Genomic DNA, 19,427 nt, shown 5'->3' on the forward strand with positions numbered 1-19,427 from the left:
AAAAGGGCTCCAAAAAAGAATTACAAAAAAAATAAAATCATGAATTGTAGCCTAATGCAGGTGTAAGACCATTGTGTTTGTATTGTGTTATAGGTATAATGCATAGTTTTCTATGCATTTTGGGGGGTTTGACCCCCCCAAAAAATTCTGCCGCACGGCTTTGCCGCACGCCCAGGATAGGTGTCCCTTAATTCAATCTCTGGGAGTTGGCAACCCTAACCTTGCCATACCTTAGCTGTTGCTGAACTTACGCCACTGGACACACACACAAAATAAAAAGTACAGTGAAAAGTAATTGATGTCAAAATGTACATTTTCTTAAAGGGACTACACCATGAATTTAAAAAATAATAATAATATTTAATATCATATTGTTTATGTCCCTCAAACGTTTTTCAAAAGGTTTGAGCCTAAATCAAGCCTCCGATATACTCATTCCAACTAACTTCTCTCTGGCTTATAAAGCACTTTCACCTGCAATACCACATTGTCCTGTTTGGCACGGGGAGAAAAAGTTAAAATTCATGGTGTAGTCCCTTTAAAACAATAACAATGTGTAGTGTGTTACAAAATAGAAAAATCTAAAATAGGAGCAACATTTTTAGTTTGCGGCCCTTGGACCTTTGGTGTTTTGCTGAGTGGCCCCTGAGCCATGTTAATTAAGTTGAGTAGCCCTGCTGTACATTCATACGTACATACGTACAATCTGTACAGCTGGCACTGCGATGGACTAAAAAGGTTTCACCTGGTGGGTGCGCATCATGCCACATGTGCAGGGGTGCACATAACTGGTGCGCAGGTGCGCATGCGCACCCAAAATAAAAAATGCGCACCACATCAGGCAACGCGAGGCGCTTTTGCGCACCAACAGCTGGGACAGGAATTTCCAAGCTTTTATTTTTTAGCAAAAATAAAAAATAAAAGCCTGGAGATCGAGGCTAGGAATTTACTTCCTGAAGCCACACTCACACAATCACTCTAAAGCACCCGTCGGCCCCATGTACAGCCATTAGGCACAGGGGTAGAGATATGACTCGCGTCGCCTCGCATCGCCTCGCATTGCCTCGCTGCATGCACGCAGCCAGCAGCGGCTGTTAGAGGCACTCGTCACCGATGATGAACGCACCGTAATGGTGCAAAATATGCCGTGAACGTCCCAATCTGGCGGATAAAATCAGCGCAGCAGCACAGGGCACCAACCTTGGGGGCTTTATCTAACAGCGTGAGAAAAAGAAACGGCGGAAATCGGCGGAATTTAGAAGCAGAGCGTCCTTTTTTTTCTCGCCCGCCCCCCCCCCCCCCCCCCCCCCCGTTGACAAAACTGTCCGGGCTGAACCCCCCCCCCCCCCCGTTGACAAAACGGAACGGGCGCCATGCGCACCAAGTCACATGTCCAGGTGCTCTTCTGCGTACCAGACCTAAAAAGTTATGTGCACCCCTGCACATGTGGTCCTTCCCGCAGCTGGCCTGGTTTTGGGGTCCAGCCTGAGGGCCCTTTGCTGCGTGTCGTCCCGTCTTTCTTTCGCGCCTTTACTGTCTCTCACGCTGTCGCTATCAGCAGCGGAGCAGAAATGCTGAAAGAAATGATTAGGGGGTAAAAAGATGAAGAGTCAACCCACTAATCATATTATTTTGCCATCGTTATCACCATTATTATGTCTGCCTGTGCACCCAATCAGTCGGTGTGCTTCTCCAAATGAAGGAGTAGAAGGACCTAAATATTTGTTTGCTGGTTAGATATGGCTCCCATTAGTCACACTTGCACGTTGTCAGTGGAATATTGCCACACCCATATCAGGAATGCTACATCCACAGCAGTGGTTTAGCCTCACAACAGTACTTATAGAATCACGATGCTGACAGGAGATTTTGGGCAAAACTGTGCTGTACGCAGATCTGTGCAGTTTTCTTTTAAAGAAATTACGTAAAATACGTATCGCTCTGCATATTCATTATTCAGTTATTGAGTAATTGTGGATTTATATGGTCATATCGATATTTCAGTTACCAGATGTCATACTGGTTTGACAGTGTCAGCCATTTAATTGTTTTTGTTGCCACTGATTTCCATTTCATTGGGTTGAATTGTGAAACTATTATTTTACAAGGCCTAATACCATGGGGTTTATTGTTTTGTTTTTTTTCCTGGCAGGACAGTATTTTAATGACGTCACGCTTACACGCGCGCGCACGGCATGAGCACACCGCACGTATTTTATTTTACCTTAAAGTAGGAAACATGTTTGTATAGGAAATGTTTTTTAGCTTAGTTTTAGTCTTTTTAAACTAATACAAATTCAAGGAATGCCATGAATAATAGAGCTGAAACTAAAAGTTTGCTTTGAACGAGTATCTTTCTCTTATTTGACGGTGGCTGAGGCATTGCTGCGTGCAGATAGGATACTGGCAGCAGCCCAACTGAAGCCAACATGATGTGTTGCTTACCGTGTAGTAAGTAGCCTATAGATGCAAGGAGTGAGGATACATTTTCACACTCACTTGTAAAGTACTTGGTACTTTACAAGGACCTCATGTGTCATGATTAGGTAGATGCTCTCCCAACAGGCAGGATATCCTGCTTTTGATGACAATTCCCGTCCAATGCAAAATGGTCTGATTAACCCATTAAGACCGGGAACGCATCTGTGTGTCATTTTTAGATTTCTTTGGCTATTCAAAAATAGCAGATCTACAAGCTCATAGCGCGGCACCGAGTGCCGCGCTATGAGCTTGTAGATCTGCTATTTTTGGAACAAAATCTTGAAAATGTGTGCAAATATTTGAATATATTTATATATATATACATTTTTACTCAAATATTTGCTTTTGGGGGTCCCTGGAACAAAATATTTTGAGATGAGGGTCCACGGCCAAATACATATAATTTCGGGGGTCCTTGCCATGAAAAAAGTTTGAGAACCACTGATATTATAGCAACATAAGTTTTTTCAAAAACTGTTAGGATTAGAAGACATTTGTAGAATCTCCAGAAGATTTTGAGTTACAAATGTTCGCTTTAAAAATATATATATATTCAAAGATTTGCACACATTTTCAAGATTTTTCAAAAGAATTGCAGATGTACAAGCTCATAGCGCTGCTTGTATATCTGCTATGTTTGAATAGCCAAAGAAATCTTAAAATGACACAGATGCGTTCCCGGTCTTAATGGGTCAATATAGTGCTTTGTAGTGAAGCAGTCCTTGCTTTCACTGGCCCATCATGTCAGCTTACAGCAGACTCTCTAGCTCTTTGCAGCTCCTTTCTAAAGTTTATTGTGTCCAATTTGTTTTAAATGCAGTGTACAGCTCACATTTATGCATGCCTGTGTGCTCATTGGTCTGCAACTGTGCATTTGATCAAATTATAATCGCAGATGTGACTTTTGTTTTTTAGTAAATATTTCACTCTCAATCAAATAAGTTGAAATTGTTAAAATGTCCTGCTTGTTTTGGGTCTTCTAAGGCTTTGTATTTACGTGCTTGTATGTTTGGCAAATATTTGCACATGAAGACGAACCTTTTCAGGCCTCGACCCCCAAAAATAATCATAATTTGAACTGGGGACCCCCCACCATAATCATATTTGAACTGGGGACCCCCCACCCAGACAAGCACTTGGAATTGTAGAAGTTGAGGCATTACATTTAATCTGACATGGTTCCACAGATAAATATTGTGAAAATAGCAGATCTACAAGCTCACAACGTTTGCCTCTTTCTGGTATTTTTGTCTCCGCCAGGCCAAAAAGCATGGCGAGAGTATGTTTTGTACACTGTCTGTCCGTCCGTCCGTCCGTCCGTCCGTGTGTCTGTCTGTGAACAGCTAATCTCCGGCACCACTGGCCCGGCCGCTGTGAAACTTTGTTTCATTTCTTTTACTTTGTTTTTTATTTAGGTACACATTATTTTTTTATTTTTTCACTGTCATCTGGGGACCCCCTCAGAATCATGTGGCGACCGCCCCTAGGGGTCCCGACCCAGAGGTTGAGAACCACTGCTCCATGGCTCCATTCTGGAGACCCCCTAAGGGGTCCTTGAGGGGGTTCCAGAAGATCCCCAGCTAAATGACTGATAGGTAGAATGGACCCTTATGTGTTCTGTAACATAATGGACCCTTATACTGCAGGTCTATGTGGTTCCACTTGAACTCTCTCAGAGTTAAATGAACTCTGAGGATTTTACACTGTAGATTAGGGGGTCCCACGGATAAAAAACCCCAACAATAACATTGTATCAAGTTGAGATTTGTGGCCTATAATGCATAATATCAAACTGGGGGTCCTCGTGATTACACGGGTTAAGAATCACTGCTCTATGGGCTTTCAGGCCAAGGACCCCTTAGCTGAGGGAGAGATGAAGCAGGGACCCCCACTACATATTGTATAAAATTGTGTTACAGATTAAAATTCTTTCATAGATAGCTTCATATACTGTATTTTCATCGACATTTAACCACTTAAACCGTCAATACTTAGTAAACTTGACCTTTGGCTCTATGCCTGTTCTGCTCTTTTACCCCCTCTACACCAAACCCCTGTTGTGAGCTTGTAGATCTACTATTTTTGTCGGTCGATCCCCTCAGAATAAGGATTCTAGGGTTCAAGTTGTTCATGTAAAAAAGAAGTTCCTATCACACAAAGATTTGGCGGACCCCCTGTAGTAACTCTGAGGGGGTCCCCAGTTCGATCCCGGGCTCCCCACCAGAGTTAGTGTGGAAGCGTCCTTGGGCAAGACACTGAACCCCAAATTGCTCCCGATGAGCAGGTTGGTGCTTTGCCTGGTTTCCTCCGCCATAGGTGTGTGTGTGTGTGTGTGTGTGTGTGTGTGTGTGTGTGAATGGGTGAATGTAATGCACAATCATTGTAAAGCACCTTGGATAAAGGTGCTATATAAATGCATCATTGTTCCCTCATCATAGATATACAGTATAAAGAACAATTATCCCTCGGCACAATAACCTTGCAGGCTTATATATACCAATACCAGATAACCTTGAGCTTTCAGCAGTGAGGTGAATGAGACGTTATTGCAATGTCCTTTCAGTTCCAGTAGTCTGTCAACTCCCGTGGGGTGGGGGTGGGGGGTTCCTAGTTTTTTTGGTTTGTCTCGTGGCTTTTGGAATGGTGCTGGCCTGCCAGGAACTGCAAGTGATTACGGGGGGAGGTGGGGGGTTATTAGTCAGTCACGATTAAGTGGATTATGTGTCTCTATATCAAATAATGTTGTTGGACCACGGACTGTGACATTCAACCCCCCAAAAAATATCCCCAAGCTGTATCTCCAGGTAGGCCTGTCACAATTATTACATAATCGCAATTATTTTGCATAATCGTCATCCATGTTGAAAAATGTCCATATATTTTCAAACTTCACAAAAATAGCAGAAATAGCCGAGCTACAAGCTTACAACGTGTCACGACGCGTTGTAAGCTTGTAGATCTGCTATTTCTGCTTTTTTGAAAATTATTACTTTGTATATTTTAAGTTATTTGTATATTTTAAGTTATTTGTCATATCTGCCCTGTGCAATTTTTTATCACGAAGCCTAAAAGGCAAACAGGCATGTTGCTGTACACGCATCACTACCCAGCATGTCGTGCGCCTCCCATTTGTGTTATATCCAAATGCATGTTTACTAATAATAGGTATGAGGAGCGCAGCGTGTTGGAACCAGAACCGCATTCGGCTCAGGATGAGCTGTTTGTTCTCAGCCCGCCTTCCTCCTCACCTCCTCTGTCTCCTCAGGAAGACGATGTATAGGCAGCCTTCCCCAAATGTTTGGAACAGCCCACACACACATATAGCATCTTTATTTGCGTTCACATTTAACAAGAAATTCTTGAACACAAACAATAGTAGATGCACAAACTTGGTAAAACTCAACAACAAGTACTTCAGGATACAGATAACAGATGCAGGAAGCATCGCCTCCTACTTATTAGCTCTTGGCATGGCCTCTCACAACTAATTTAGCAGTTTACATTTGTAACCAAGCTGTATAATAGCATCCTTAAGATGTTGGTACTTAAGCACCTTGGTAAGGAATACCTCTTTCAGACTGTGGTCAAATGTACATGCCTCTTCCAAAATGGTCACTTCTCTACTGTCCTCATCAACAACAACAACATCAACAACATCTGGTGTATTAGCTGTGACATCTGAAAAGGCATTCTCATTATTGCGCATGAACATGGCGGTTGAAACACATGAGTGCTGATACGTTTTGGCAGATGATGAAACATATGAACTTATGTCCTTAACTAGGTCAATAATTCTGTCGTGCCTAGCAATGTACATACCCTTTACATAGCAGCCATTTTTTAATGAATAGAACTAGAAAAAAAGCGCTGACTTAAAAGCCCCCATCCCCCCACACCTCCTCACACACACACACACACACACACACACACACACACACACACACACACACACACACACACACACACACACACACACACACACACACACACACACACACACACACACACACACACACACACAGAGCTATTCAGGAAGATAGCAAAAGTGGATTGTGTCACTGACTCTCATCAAGATACATGCCATTGTCTCAGATACAGCTGTACACACACCAAGCATAGCATGGCATTTAGTGTACTTAAGGACATACACACTGATTGGGCTGGGCCCGTCACAATTATTACATAATTGCCTAATCGCTTATTATTAGAGATAATCACAATTATTTTTGCATAACCGTCATAATCGTTTCCATGTTGAAAATGTTTCCTACATTTTCAAACATTTTTAAAAAATAGCCGAAATGGCAGATCTGCAAGCGTCGCGATGTGGCGCGAGCTTGTAGATCAGCATTTTGAAAGTGGTATAGAATTCCATAAAGCGTGGGGCCAATGGGCCATAGTGGCTGAAAGCACCATAACCTGATTTAGAGTTTATTCTAGCTTTAGAGAGGAGACCTTTATCTGATGATCTAATGGATCTGGTCGGTGCATATGGACCGAGCATGTCTTAAACACATAGGAAGGAGTTAAGAGTTAAGATTTAGATTTAAAAACAATAAGAAGCATTTTAAAATCAATTCTTTGTTTCACTGGGAGCCAGTGAGGAGAAGATGAAATAGGAGTGGCCGTAAATGGCTTTATTTTTAGACTTCACGTTTGTTTACATTTTGATCAAAGTTATTAAAACGTTACCAATTTCACGATGGTGACAGGACTAGCTGGGCCACCGTGTCAAAGCAGTGCAAAGCTGATTATTTTTTTTTGTCTTTGTTGGCAGGAGAATTGGACACCGCTGTGCTCTGTTTCCTGTTGTGCATGGTTGTCTTTCAGGCCAGCTGATAGGCCCTTGCTGAGTCAGTGTTCTCTGTTCACCATGCTCTGTGTCTTTGTTTTGGCTGTGGAGGCGGACAGAGCTGGTCTTGTACCCCTCCCTGCACATCATCATGTCAGATGTACTGTCACTGTGCTCCTTTATTTTGAAGATACACAAAAGCAGGGTTCATCTTTTGTTAGTAGTTAACACAGCAACATTTGAACCTGTCACGGTCGCATACTCTACAGTATGTTATGCTAAAAAGATCAGTTGACGTTGCTGAATTTGTGTGTTATTTTCTTTTTTTTATACAGTTTAGGCCAGTGGTGCTCAACCTGTGGGTCGGGACCCCCCATTGGGGTCCCCACATGATTTTGGGTGGGTCCCCAGATGACTGTGAAGTGACTTTTAAGAGCTTTTTAATACCTCAAGAAAGAAAAAGACCATTACTGCATCAAAAGTAATCTACTATATTATACAAACTGGTCAAACATTGGCCAAATTGGCAAACAATATAAGAAAGAGGCAACGTCTCGCGTTGCGAGGCGTTGTGAGCTTGTAGATCTGCTATTTTCACAATATTTATCTGTGGAACCGAGTAAAATAAAATTGAATGCCTCAACTCCTACATTCCAAGTGCTTATCAGGTCCCCAGTTCAAATATGATTATTTTGGGGGGTCCCCAGTTCAAATATGATTTTTTTGGGGGGGTGAAAAGGTTGGTAACCACTGGTTTAAGCTACTGCTATTCAGCAGGATACATTAGCATTTCTCCTTAAATACATTTCAAAACTTTCATGATGCCACATCTCCTCCAACAGCCATGAAATTAAACTTTTTCGGAACATGAATTTGACAGTTAATCAGTTATTAGATATAACACAATTCCAGGTTTATTTGCATTTAGTGGTGCAACAGTTATCAATTTATTATGCAAGATTATTTATTTCTTTATGTATTCATTTATCTATTTGTTTCTTTATTTATTTAGAAAATGCCTAGACTGCGTTTCATGCTTCTCAGAATGTTCTTTATCTAAAGGACCATACTGGCGGCCTGCCATGTTTAGCCCATTGACTTAACATTACTGCCAACTACTTTACAAAGCATACAGTAGGATCATGTTTTGTTTGATATTCCAGAAAGCCATTACATTCACTTTATTTAAGTACAGTACATTGATTTAAAAAGCCTATCTGGAAATAGTACCTGCAGAAAACATTCATTCAAATGAAACTCAAAGGATTTATAAGCCGTTATGTTTGGTCAACATTGACTTAATTATTCAGGTCTGGTAACGTTTTAATAACTTTGATCAAAATGTAAACAAACGTGAAGTCTAAGAATAAAGCCATTAATGGCCGCTCCTATTTTATCTTCTTTTCACTGGCTCCCAGTGAAACACATAATTGATTTTAAATGCTTCTTATTGTTTTTAGATCTATTAATGGCTTAACTCCTTCCTATGTTTAAAACATGCTCGGTCCATATGCACTGACCAGATCCATTAGATCATCAGATAAAGGTCTCCTCTCTAAACCTAGAATACACTCTAAATCAGGTTATGGTGCTTTCAGCCACTATGGCCCTCGCTTTATGGAATTCTATAGCACTTGAAGTATGGTCTGCTACAACAGTATCCTCAAGCAGACTAAAAACCTATCTATTCTCACAAGCTAGGTTTGAAGTGTCTTATTTATTTATTAATGTACTGTCACAATTATTACATAATCAGGGGTGCACATAACTGGTGTGCAGGTACGAAGGGAAGTGCTTTCGTGCACCGACCGCTGGGACAGGAATATACTTCATGAAGCCACACTCACACAATCACGCTAAAGCACGAGTCGGTCCCATACACAACCATTAGGCGGAGGGGGAGGGGACGCATGCTGCACGTGATTGTGAGTGTGACACAGTCAGTCGCGCGACTCGCACGCAGCACGCTGCTGGCTGTGTTACAGGCACCCCCCCGTTTACAAAACGGGGCCGGGGGCCACCGAACCATTTATTCAGTGAGCACCAAGTAACATCTCCAGGTGCTCTTCTGAGTACTAGACCAAAAAAGTTATGTGCACCCCTGTACATAATCGTCTAATCGCAATTATTTTTGCATAATCGTTGAAAAAATATTCAATTAAATTAATGTTCCCACATTTTCAAATATAAAAAAAAGCAGAAATAGCAGATCTACAAGCTTAGGACGCATTGTAAGCTTGTAAGCTCATGCAATCTTTTATTATGAAGCCTAAAAGGCAAACAAATATAAAAATATTTTCTGTATTCATATGTTCCAGTGTTCAGTGCCAAACACACAATTAAATCGTTAATCGCATTATTTGAGTGACAATTAATCGTCAACTTAAATGTGTAATGGTGACAGCCCTAACTGTCACTTAATTCTAATGCATTTTTATATTTTAATTATATGTTATTGCCTTTTTTATAAATATGTATTTTTTTGTCATCGTTGACCTTTGCATTTTCTGTTTTCATTTTACTCTTATCGTATGAAATGTGCTACATCAATACATTTAACGTAGGATTTAACCTTTTTGTGCGATTTATATATGGCCATAGTTGTGAATAGAGTAGACTATGGACATTTTCTAATGACAATGACATGTATTGACACTGGTATGGCCCTTTTAACTTAGCAGTAGCACATCCTAGGCCATTTCCAAGGTCACCAACATCACAAATAAGTAATGCTAAACATTAAGGATTGGTGTCCATAGTTTCCCTGCTATTTTTGCTATGATCCTCAAAGGATCATACAACTAAGACTATTTCCACGATTATTTTTCAAACTGTTGCCTCAATTACGATTAAAGGCATTGTAGGGAACATTAAGCCTAAATTTAGAAAATATTTATATATGTATTTTTTGCATTTTTTCCCCTCTATCAGCCACTATATAATGATGCTGGGGTGTTTTCCTGCATTGAAGTACAGTACTCTTTCTGAAAATCGTATTTTCCCTGCATTGTTTATGTTTGTGCAGTTCGTTTCCCGGCCACCAGGGGGTGATGCCTCCATAGACTTCCATAGACTTCCTTACGTCCCGGACAAACATAACAACAACAACAACAATAGGGAAAATAGGGTTTTCAGAAAGAGGCCTGTGTTTCAATGCAGGAAAACACCCCAGCATCATTATATAGTGGCTGATAGAGGGGAAAAAATGCAAAAAAAATATATATAAATATTTTTTAAATTTTGGCTTAATGTTCCCTACAATGCCTTTAATGAACCAATATCATTATTGTTTTAAATAGTGAAAATAGCGTCGCAGTGCAACGCATACTGAGTTTGTAGATCGGCTATTTTTGAAAATGTCACCCAGTATACAGTACGCTTAACGTCTTAACCGATAGGCAAGCTCATGATGTCACACGACTGCATCTTTAATGATGGCATAATCTGTTTAACCAATCAAGGGCAGGTATATCGGCTACACGTAACTTGACCGGGAGCGAATCACTGAAGTGTGAGAACACGGCAGTTCTTTTTTTGACTTTGAAACCAGAATCCTTCATAAGCCAGCGGTTCTTCTGAATAGGGAACTGCTATTTCACTCTTTTCTCATCCCGGTGAGTTGTGACAGACGGTCCAGGACGCCTGCTTGTTCTTTGTTCCTTTGTGTGTGTGTGTGTGTGTGTGTGTGTGCGTGTGAGATGTGGGTTGTGGGTCTTGAAAAGCCAATCCACGTCACTCTGAAGTAAGCTGATCTGGTGTCTCAGTAATAATTGAAAGTTTTTCCATTTAGACAGTCTTTACCTCACGCTCACGCACAAAGGCTTCTACAATAGCAGCAGAAATGCTTTCCTGGCTTACTGACCCAGGAAGCACATGGACCCCTTGCTGACCAGAAATCTACATGTCTCCTCTACACTGCCCCCCCCCCCAGCTTTCCTGCTAACTCAGTGAAGTTTGTCTATTTTCCCCCAATGTTCGTCTATTTTTGCCTATCCGCCTATTATTACATGCCCAGAATAGAGACGCAAGGGTTCATCTGGTTAGAATGACAAAAACCCACTGTTTGAGCAGTGAAACTGACTGACATGCCATTATCATGTATTTTGTGGCAGGCTGCCAAGGACTGTGTAGGTTCAGAATAGTGATGTAATAGTAGTGTGTGTGTGTGTGTGTGTGTGTGTGTGTGTGTGTGTGTGTGTGTGTGTGTGTGTGTGTGTGTGTGTGTGTGTGTGTGTGTGTGTGTGTGTGTGTGTGTGTGTGTGTGTGTGTGTGTGTGTGTGTGTGTGTGTGTGTGTGTGTGTGTGTGTGTGTGCGCGCCCGCCCGTCCGCGCGTCATCCTCGATGATTTTGAAGTTGTTGTTTTTTAGTTTTTATTGTCAAATAAAATCCAGACTGTAGACCTGTGTGAAACACAAAAAGTAGTAAGTTGATCCTTGGATAGATGTTCAAGCTTCAATTGATCGTGCTACGTTTGCATAGAGGGGTACCTCGGTCTGTGGAGAAGGACTGGTCAGATGTCGACTGCATCGCCAAACTGCCCAATGAGCTGATTATAGTCATTGGAATCCAGAATAGCCCAGGAAGGGGGCAGATGGAAACGGGCAGGATTTCAAATGAAACCTTTTAGAATAAGATTGTTCCTTAGTTCCTTCCTCTCTCTGCTTCTCTGTCTCTCTCTCATCAAGGATGTGATTTCTGTTGGCGGAATGAACATGCAATTTAGGAGGATATAGTGGTCTCTGTCAGGTGGAAAGACCTCATATGTCCAAAACCTCGAAAAAGGGCTTTTGCAGATCTGCTACTTATGATGCTTTTTTTTGTGTGACAATGTAAGTATGATCGGGTAGGGCATTTATTGGCCCGGACGGCTGGCGTAGCGATCCGAGCCTAGACAGTGTGTCGTGGGTTCGAGTCCCGATCCCGACGACCTTTGCTGCGTGTCACTCCCCATCTCTCTCTCTTTAAAATATGGAGATAAGAGGTTTTTCTGCCTGACAGCAATGAGGATATGTTATGTTTTAGTGGGCACTTTTATCCTCTGAGTGGATGCTTTGGCTGTGTGAGGTGATTGAACCATTCACACTGACAGTGTTGGTTCCATGTTCTGTCTACTAACCTACAGACAACATGAAAGGGATTATATTCCCTATGTTTTGTATTTATACTGCTCTCTTTTTAATGGTCGCCCACTAGGGCTACACGATTATGGCTAAAATGATAATCACTATGAGTCTTTGTCAGTCATTTACTTAAGTACTGTACTTAAGCACAATTTTGAGGTATTTGTACTTTACTGGACTATTTCCAAATTCCAATACTTTTATTCTGCTCCATATGTCTCGGATCCAAATATTGCACTTTTACTCCACTACATTTATTTGAAAAGTTTAGTTACTAGTTACTTTGTAGATTTTGATATTATTATAAAACATACATCAGCCCTATATACATTTTGGCCATTTGAAAATAGCAGATCGCGATGCGACACATTGTCTGTTCGCACCAACACAGCTAACATACTCTGGGGAGTGGGAACCCGTGGCCGTGCATGGCCGTTAGTGCGCATGCATGGCCACCTGCGCATGCATGCGTACGTGGCCGCGCATGCATGCGCAGGTGGCCATGCATGCGCAGTAACGGCGAAAACTCCGGCGTAGAGTTAAACAGAGGTTCGGAAAAACGCTATTAAACAGCTTGAATTTGGAAAAAGGTGAAAAATATAGTTGGGAGTGTCAGCACATGGTAATGATCATTGCCCATGTGCAAGTTCAGATCAATTGCTGAACGCACTGAGGAGAAAAACCTGGTCTGACAGTAGGGGTGTCACGATTCACTTACCTCACGATTCGATTCAAAATCGATTCCTAGGGTGCCGATTCGATTAAAATTGCGATTCTGCGATTAATTGATATTCGATTCGATTCTGCGATTTATTGCGATTTTCTAGGGTGCCGATTCGATTAAAATTGCGATTCTGCGATTTATTGCGATTTTCTAGGGTGCCGATTCGATTAAAATTGCGATTCTGCGATTAATTGATATTCGATTCTGCGATTTATTGCGATTTTATAAAAAAAAAAAAAAAAAAAAAAAAAAATAAATAAATAAATAAATTAAAAAAATCGATTTTAATATTTTGAATCGATTTTTAAAATCGTGGCATTAAGAATCGCGATTTATTCATGAATCGATTTTTTTTGACAGCCCTATCTGACAGACAGACAGAGGTTTCCTTAATTATAGTTAGAAGATTCCTGACATCCCCATATCTGCGTATGTTGTCCCTGTCTCCTTTTTCCTCTCTCAACACACACACACACACACACACACACACACACACACACACACACACACACACACACACACACACACACACACACACACACATACATACATACATTCTCACGGCATTAAAAATGTGTGTCAAATGAATCCACCTCTACTGTCAGTCAGAACCGCAGCAGTTAATGATCCATGGGACCCGAGGCCCTTCATTTCTTTGCCATGAATCATGAAGAATGTCTGTTTGTATGGGATCCCTGGTCCCTGGTGGTGCAGGTGTTTTAACCCATTGAGACCTGAAGCCGATTCTACATGTCTCCTAAATCTCAACAGTATTCTGAAAAAACAATGTTTCTATATCAGTGGTGCTCAATCTTGTTCATGTCAAGGACCCCCAAAATGATATGTATTTGGCCGCGGACCCCCATCAAAATATTGTGCTCCAGAAGTAAAAATTTGAGTTAAAAATGTTTGCTTTAAAAATATATATATTCAAAGATTTGCACACATTTTTACGATTTTTCAAAAATAGCAGATCTACAAGCTCGTAGCGCGGCACTCGGTGCCGCGCTATGAGCTTGTATATCTGCTATTTTTGAATAGCCCAAAGTGTAAAATAATCCTTTTTTAGCTCAAATCTAAAAATGTGTGTGTGTGTGTGTGTGTGTGTGTGCGTGCGCGCTCCTAATCCTGTGTGCACATGCATGTTTAAGTTGATTACTTCCTTGGCCTACCGGCAGCATGCACAAAAAATGTGGCGGCACACGCACACCCTCTTCAAGACAGCTCACCTCCGAGGACCCATGCCATATAAAGTGTATCTAGTATAAAAGTGATATAGTGGTTAGTTGATCATCTTCAGGATCCACGGCTTGGCTCCAATGTGGATCTCCTGTGACATCAGTCGACTCGTCTTGAGACATATCTATGACATATGTATGGTATGACTCTAAAAGTTACTTCCATTATAAAAAAAGTATTGTTGAATATTTCAAGTATAAACTTATGACATCATAGACTGCTCACATGATATCTGAGAACCACGTGGAGGTCATGCCATTAATTAGACGCTGTCTTGTTTGACGATCGCTATTTCCACAAGGACAAAGTTACCACACTAGCTGACATGACCACTGCCAGAGAGAGAGGAAGAGTTATGACTAAAGGATAGAAGGCATAAATAATCCAGGTCCAGGCACTCCAGCTAGATTTGAAAAAATGTAAAAGGTCTTTAATTCAATGGGCTGAAATAATTGAAAACACACCGATTGTTCAGGGTGGGACCACGGCCAGACTGTCCATACAGTGACGAGACGCATCCAGATCTGACCCGTATAGAGTGAACACCTAATTGTTATGTAGACACAGCTTAGCAGTGAAATATTGATCCATCAAGTAAGGAGATGATTCAGATCAAATCATTTTGGAGGCACTAAGAGAAATTGAATTTGGCCCACTATAACTCATAAAAATCAATACATTAGAAGTAGAGCTAAAGATAAGGTTGCATATGATAATAGCCACCACCAGTGGTGGATCACTGTGGGAATTGACCCAGTCATACTCTGGTAAAAGTTATATAAAGGCATGTGTACTGAGTGACAGTGCTGCTCATTTGTGTGTGTGTGTATGTGCTCCCTTAGAACACTGTGTCCTAAACAGTGGGTCAGGACCCAGACGGGCACATTTCTATGGGTCGTGAGTAAATGTATGTATTTTCTTTTTTTTTCAAAAGAGTTTTTTTTATGTTTTTCAAAATAATTTCAGAAAAAAAAAACTAAGACATTCTATATGATCTGCTATTTTCACTAGTTTGGGTCCCAGGGAGACATCAAAGTTCTGTTTAGGGGTTCAAGTTAAAAAGTTTGGGAACCACTGCCCGTAGGACCCCATGACGAACATTTTCAGTCACCTGACATGAAAGAGGCGTTGCTGCAGAAGCGTTCCGTCACTTGGGCAAGTCGGGGCAATTTCCCAGGCATTAAAGCTCTTGCCCAGTCTAGCTGCTGAAAGACGCGGGCCAGAAAAATTGATTCTGCTCCTCCGACAACACTAGATACATTACTGCAGTAACGTGAGCCGCCGCCCGCGAACCCCTGGGTTCCAGGGGTTTAGCCATTAGAGATTCTGATTTGCCCAGTCAACCTTATCAAGCACGCTACGCGGGTGCATTGCTGTGCCTTTTAGGTTATACTATTTTGTGAAGTTATAGAGCCTGTAACTTAAGTGTGGTTCTGAGGTGCTGGCTTTTTAATTTCCTCTATTTCTTGGACATTTATCACTTCATGAAACCCTGTACTGTAAGAGCTTTGTTGGGGTGCCGATTTTATCACAATTTAGCCTCTAAAAATGATACTGCTTTATACAACTTTCCAACTATACTGTATATATAGTCACAGTTAATGTGGAACAATTGGAAAATGTAAAGATTTACCGGTAAATGTGTAACTTTCACTGTAGAGTGGGAAATATACACACTTTTGTAGAGATTTCACAGCAGACAGGGAATTGTGGATAAAAAAGCAAATAAGCTCTCTGACACCCACAAGAGAGTGGTCTGTCAGAATTGTCAGAGTTGGCACTGGACTGGAGGGAAGGTTTTCATGCATAAATGTTTCATTTTATCACTCCAAAACAAGGCAGGTGCACTGACAGTGTGGCCTTGAGGCTCATGAGGCGTGCCCAAGCAACGCAAGCTGCCAGGCGAGCGAGGGCCTCATGCGCCAACGAGCATGCCATCCGAGTTAAGCAAGCCGGTGTGGATGGAATTGGTTATCGCCTCCAAATTCCACAAATACGCAAATACGAGTCATCGCGTGAATCAAAACGAGCGCTCCCACGGCACCGCCAGATTCTTACCTCCGAAATGGTTGAAAATTGATTAAGAGATGATTTTAGAGAGAGAGACCTTTTTTTATGAGAATTTAGACACCTATCTTGTCGACAAAAGTGAAAATATTTACCGTAAATATACTGCATAACGTTAGAACTCTCATGCTGAGACTATACATTGCATTTGAGTTGAGTCTTTTTTAGTGCGACTGTGATGTGATCATCAGAAGCAGACAAGAAAAGATAACAGTTTCAGTGGATTCTTGAAATCAAGTAGACAGTCGACAATACATTGAATTGACTCCCTACAACCTCTGCGAGGTCCGACTACAGCCGAAAACACACACATACACACACACACACACACACACACACACACACACACACACACACACACACACACACACACACACACACACACACACACACACACACACACACGGGACCCCCTCTGTCCTCAACCTAACCTAACATAATTTTTATTTTTGTTTGTCTCTCTCTCTCTCTCTCCCCCCTCATGCTCTCCCCTGCTCCTGTCTCCCTCTCTCTTCACCATCTCACACCCCTCTGCCCCTCCATGTTCCCTTTCTTATCCCCCATCTGTCTGTCCATTGCTGCCCTCCCACCCTCTCTGTTCCTCTCCTGCTCCAAGGGGAAGGCAACAGGAAAATGTCAGTTGTCCTACATTCAGGTGATACCTCACCTGTAAGAGTGCATCCCACATAAATAAGGCTGCAGCTGGCCCAGGTTCATCTGGCTCTGTGCATAACCGTCGTACCGGGTTTACAGAAGGTGGCTTACAGGTTTCCTGTTCCATTAATCCCACCAGGGGCAATTATTTTTGAGCAGCTTGTAACAAGGAAACGGAACAGACAACAAACAGACAAACAAGCACTCCCAGGAGCTCATTCCAATCCAACCCAAGGCTCTTTGCTGCTGCATCTCTCCCGACTTCCCTGTCTCTCTCTCTGACATCACTATCAGAAATAGTACAGACATGCCGAAAGAATAATGAAAAAAACAAAACAAAAGTGTCCTACATCCAGTTTATGCGTCCTCATTGTGACATCCATTCTATGCTGCTGCATGTTTATCATTGGATTTGTGCATCGCAGAGCACCCAAGGGAGTGCAGTGCCTGCCGTCAACACTGTTGACAGTTGGATCAATATGCATCGTCATTTTAGATGTTTTTGGCTATTCAAAAATAGCAGATCTACAAGCTCATAGCGCGGCACTATGAGCTTGTAGATCTGCTGTTTTCTTTTAAATCGTGAACATTTGTGCAATTTTTTTTATATAATATATTTTTTAAAGCAATCATTTTTAACTCAAATCTTTGCTTGGGGGGGGGGGTACTTGGAGATGGGGGTCCACGGCCAAATACATAGGATTTTGGGGGTCCTTGACATGAACAAGTTTGAGCACCACTGATATAGAAACATACATTTTTCAGAAACCAGTTAGGATTTATTTTTTGTTTATCATTGGATTTGCACATCGCAGAGAGAGGACCCGAGGGAGTGCAGTCACAGTGCCTGCCGATGGTTGGATCAATATGCCCATATATAACGCTGTGTTATCCCTGCCTGGATTTGAATATTTCTACTTTAATACTGTAGAACACAGTCTATACACGGAGTGATGAAATGTAGTGAAATGGCATCAAAGTCTTTGAATGTACCACATGACATGTTTTCTGTGCCTGCACGGTGGCTACCAAAAATCTCCACCAACCGTTTCAGTTGAAGGAGCTGTAACACATGCTTACTGTTCTGTGGCATCTGGTTTGTTGACCTGCGGTCAGCCATGGTGTTTATTAGTCAACACTCCGTACTATTTGATGTGTGTGTTCTGAGCTGTTGCGAAAGCTTTAGTTAAATAGAGATCACTTGTTTTTGGAGAGATTGGGTCTGCATCTGGAGAGTGATCTCTCTCTCTCTCTCTCTCTCTCTCTCTCTCTCTCTCTCTCTCCCCCCCCCTTGTAGTTGCTGCATATTGTGGACGTATCTCCCAGAACTCCTCAGTGGGTCTTGATGACTTATTTTAAAGTAAACCATATTTATAAAATTGTATTTTACATCATCACCCATTGTGTGTGTAATGCATGCTGTACATTCAACACAAAAATGTAAGTCCCTCACAATATACTGATTAATGCGTATTTCAATCATGATGACATGATACGAATAGCGTTTTCAGTTAGTCCACCATTCTCTTTAGTTAGGACAACTGTGAGTGCTGAATCATTGTTCCAGTGTTGCACTCGCAGCTGCATGCGGATATGTGCAGTTACCCACAAACAACACTCTCACCATGGTCTAGATAACAAAACCATGGCCTCAGAGGACAATGCCTAAATGTGCAATGTTGCGACATTTTCAGTACACTTCTCATGGTTGTATTTTTAACTTTAATGAGATTGAGATATTAATATATATTGCACAAGAGTTTGCAATTCACACTTTGAACTTTCTTTCATTCTTTTTTTCTTTCTTTCTTTTGTTCAAACACCTATCCTACTATCTTCTTCTTTTAGCTAATTCCCATCAGGGGTCGCCACAGAGGATCATCTGTTTCTTTCTTGTTTTGTGCACAAACCTTCTAACCTGGGCTTATTATCTAATGCAGTGGTTCTCAACCAGTGGTCCGGGGACCACCAGTGGTCCTTGAGGGGGTTCCAGGTGGTCCCCAGCTAAATGATGGAGAGTTGGTAACCAAATGGACCCATATACAGTAGATCTTTAACTCTTGAGAGCGTAAAATGACCCTTAAGGGTCCATTAGGACACTCTCAAGAGTTCAATTATTGTTAAACATAAGCATTACTTAATTTACAAGAAGTCTAGCATAACCCTAGAATTGTTATTTTGATCGTTTGCCTTTTATCTCTCCTATTGGTACCAACATCAATAAATAATGGGCCGGATAAATAATGGGCCTTGATATGAAAAGGGTTGAAAACCGCTGCTCTCTAATGTAGTCATTTCTTAACCCCTGCTTGTCACTCCTAATGAGAATCATTAGTGTTCCACCGTTCCA

At 41.6% G+C, this 19,427-nt stretch overlaps 1 protein-coding gene across 6 annotated transcripts in view; it reads left to right on the forward strand.

Annotated features, from left to right (window-relative positions):
- gdpd5b (glycerophosphodiester phosphodiesterase domain containing 5b) overlaps positions 1–19,427 on the forward strand; it is a 119,324-nt gene that overhangs the window by 45,193 nt on the left and 54,704 nt on the right. The gene's annotated exons all lie outside the window — the stretch shown is intronic.

Source organism: Gymnoscopelus microlampas (genome assembly GCF_963454915.1).
Source record: "Gymnoscopelus microlampas genome assembly, chromosome: 8".
NCBI classification, from domain to species: domain Eukaryota; kingdom Metazoa; phylum Chordata; class Actinopteri; order Myctophiformes; family Myctophidae; genus Gymnoscopelus; species Gymnoscopelus microlampas.